We start from the raw sequence: 4175 nt of genomic DNA, 5'->3' as shown, positions 1-4175 counted from the left end.
GAAACAATAAGAGGTTACTGGATACCCATGGCATAAACAACTGGGTGCACTAAATTTGCCGTGTTTTGCCACACCCCCTTTTTTACCACCCGGTTACAGCTTCCTACCACCCGGCTGAAAAAAATTTCTGGGGAGAACACTGCCAAGCTACTTGGCGATAGTCTTGTAGCCCAGTCCAGCCTTGTGTAGGTCTACAAATCTTGTCCCTGACATCCTTAGACAGCTCTTTGGCTAGTTTGGAATCTGATTGATTGTTTCTGTGGACAGGTGTCTTTATATATGTACTGTAACAAGCTTAGATTAGGAGCTCGCCCTTACAGAGGGAGTTCCTAATCTCAGCTCGTTACCTTCATACAGTGAAGACCCCTGGGAGCCTGAAATCTCGCTGGTTGATAGGGGGTCAAATACTTATTTCACTCATTACAATGCACATCAAGCTCTGACTTTTGAGCACTGGGTTTTTTGAGGGTTAGTTAGTTATTCTGTCTCTCACAGCTACAATAAACCTACCATTACAATTATAGACTGGTCATTTCTTTGTCAGAGGGCAAACGCACAAAATCAGCAGGGGATCAAATACTTGTTTTTTTCCTTCATTGTAGAAGATACATTCTCCCTTGTCTAGGTATCTTTCAAGTACATTCACTCATGACAATTGTCACTGAACGAGTAAACAAACCACTATATGTATTGTTTCTAAATATACCCCAGAATTTTGCTTTTAGTTGCTTTTTGTTCTGGTTTATTCCTGTGTGAATCAATGTTTATTTAGTTTTTACATGTCAGACTTTTGACTTTATTTATTATCAATACAAACTGATGTGATATAACTCAGAACAAAGTTGTTGCAGTCCAGTGCAGTTAAACAAAAGAAAGCTGGTTTGTTACGGCTTATTGAACACCATTGTCCCGTGCACCATTCTGCTGAACCCATGTCAAATCTTAACCTTGTTAACTAACAACTTTTCCAGAAACTAGACACTATTATCTGTCAGGTGATGCCTACTTTTCACAATATGTGATATATGTGTCATATATGAACAGTCATTATATCCCCCATAGGCTGAACGTGGTGGTGCAACATTCTATAGCTTCCATGACACATCAGCATCTATTGCCTTTGCACGTTCCAAGTGGTGGTGCAGCATTCTATAGGCACCGTGACATGCCAACTGGGGGGCTTAGTGAAATAAGAGTAGGCTAGGGGCCAAGGGTAACAGGAACGTGACAACACATTTATTAAATGTCAGGCAAGATTTCACCTTTATTATTTGCCATAATACATAATTTTAAATAATAACACTTGGTGTCTGTGAGGTAAGACATGATTCCACCTGAACCAAACAAAACTTTATGTATCTTGCAGTCAACCTTTTATTTTTCAAGCTCTTTGTTGGGTGGGTCGTGAACTTCAAATAGAATGGGTCATTCTGTTCTAATATAGTTCATGTTTATTTTGGAAAATGGTTTTGTTGAGAGGAACGGAATGTTAAATGGTCCATTTTGGGTCATTGGGATTTAAGAGAAAACCACCCCAATAGTGTCAAACAGCAATACAAACTTGTAAACCTTTGACTGTATACAAGGTAAATATTTTATTACTATTATATACTGTAATTCAGGACCATACAGAAAGATATCCACATCACTGGAGACTCATAAGGGTTCGTTAAAGTAGTGAATCTGACGTTTACGGAAACATTACCAGGTAAAGAATCAACTACTGTCTATCTATCTTTTAATTATTTTTTTTTTTTTTTTTTTAGTGCCGGACATCATTGAGCCAAAAGTGGTAGCAACTGTGAATAATGAATGCTTTGACTTTATTTTGAGAGTTCTACTGTAAATAAATGGCGGTAACATCATATTGTAACTACGTAAACGCACCTTTCAGTGGGACATCCAATACTTTTTTTTCCGCTATATAAGAACTGTGTGGATAATACAAACATTTGTTATAAATAAAATTCCTAGAACAGATTTTTTTTTCAGTAAGGTGAATGCAGGGCCCTGTTCTGTGCTTTTCAAATAAAAATGCTTGTAGATATATGTCAGTATATATGTTTATTTTTTTCTAATAAAGTACAAGTAAATATAATATTGTTTTTTTTATAAAATCTGGAGAGTTTTGTCTAGCTAAGCTTTAAGTCTAAAAACCTGCAGAGGTTTTAATCCTTTCCTCCTCTATTTACAAAGGGTAAAGTGCAAAATGTTTTGGCCGGAGCTGGGCTTTAAAATTTAGATCTATGCTTGTTAGTCCTTAATGTGTTACATTTTTTTTTAAATGGATTCATCCTAAAGTATACCTAAAGCACCGTGTTGTGAACTCATGCAATGTTATTTTACTTCATCTCATTACTAAACTAATCTGTTGTTGCCTGGCTGCTGTGTCATGAATGCCTTCCACATGCCTGGGCAGGTGTAGGGGTAGTCAGACAGTTAATGCTTCACAAGGGAACATCAATCTAGTTTCAATATGAGTATAATACAAAATTACCTCACCAACCAGGAAACAGCCATATTAAGCTATGAGCAAGCAGTTAAAATACATACATATCCTATTTTATAGGTCATGTAACCATGCTTTGATCACAGTTTTTAGTATTATTTTTGTATCATTTTTCCTTCCATATAGTAAAAGTTAAAAGGTATTGGCTAGCTGCCGTTATTAAGAAGTAGGTTACACTCTGGTATAAAAGGAATAGAGCCTGAACATCTGGATCTTCAACCGAAACATTCTATGCTAGATCATAGAAGGTTATCAAATGCCAAACTGAAAAAAAGGCAAATAGAGATATCCGCATAAAATTTTTTATTATTTCTATATCAGATATGTCTCTTATATCTTAAGTCATTTTCTTTTGTATCTGTTTTTCTAAATAAACAACTATGAACTTTTACATCTTTGAATTTGGGTGTTTCCTCCACAAGCTTCTTCAAAAGTAAACCCTGCATCTTGTGAACATACCACTCTTTTACCAGAACAACATGGCACCGCTATTAATTTTGTGCTTTTAAAAGCAAAGGGGGAATGGTTAAGAAGAGAAGAAATAGCCAATATTAGTAGATGATGTTGACTTATGAGCCCACTTCCATTTTGGGTAGCAAAGCTTTCAGGTCAAGACACGGCTCCCTCCGAAGTCCCTTCCGAAGTGGCCATGGCCTGGGTTCCAACTATTATCCCTCCAAAAAAAGCATAATGTTCTTATCAATTGGTCAGGCTTGGAGGAAACCCAATTCTGCATGACAGAAGGGTAACCTATGCTTGTTGCAGTAGTTATGTGTGTAAAAGTTCAGCTTTTTATATCATCTGGAATTTGGTTTTAACCGGTTTGGTATGACAATGTTGCATAAAGAGGTGTTTGAATCTGTAAACTTCATGTTACGTTGTGTAAACTTAATCTGATTACTAAATTGTATCAATAAAATATTTGACAATAATAATGGAATACAGTTGGTTCATAAAATGTTGTTTCTTTTTTTTTTTTACATGTGATTTGATGTGGTACAGTCCTCTTATAATAAGTAAATGACCATAAATCATTTGTCACCAGATTATAAAAACTCATGGGCTGGAAGAAGAGAATAATTGATTCTCTAATAGTGGTATTTAAAATGGTAATATAAAAGGAAACTAGAATAAGGTTTAAATTGTAACATCCATGCTTCTAAATTTGTGAATCTAGAACATTTAATATTGAATTCGAATATTTAAATGTGGGAAACCAATAAAAGTTGTGAATTTTTAAACTAAGATTTGGGAAAAAAATTTTTTAGTAACTTTCTTGAACTGGAAAATCTATTGCAGCCTTGTCAAATACAAAAGCAGTTAGTTAAAAGAGCAAAAATAAGAGACCGGTTGTGCTTTCCATTTCCTGCATCATTCCCGCTGGTCCACTACGGACCAGCTTCAAGTAGACCACTCCCTTCCATGTCTGGATAACTGGAGGACAATACAGTTTCAACACTTTCTTAGATCACTGCCTCCGGCGCAGGATTTCGGCCACCCACTAGATACTCTAGAGAGTTTATGTGTCAATGGCGATCCCTTAAGAGGAGTTCTTTCTCAAATATACAAATTACAACTAACAACTCAGGACACCTCAACACCATATTTTATTGCTAAATGGGAGAGAGACCTTGGAGTTAAATTTACCAAAGAACAAATAGAGTGT

The sequence above is a fragment of the Pyxicephalus adspersus genome, chromosome 2 (genome assembly GCF_032062135.1).
Source record: "Pyxicephalus adspersus chromosome 2, UCB_Pads_2.0, whole genome shotgun sequence".
Lineage (NCBI taxonomy): Eukaryota > Metazoa > Chordata > Amphibia > Anura > Pyxicephalidae > Pyxicephalus > Pyxicephalus adspersus.
This window is presented reverse-complemented; position numbering follows the sequence as displayed.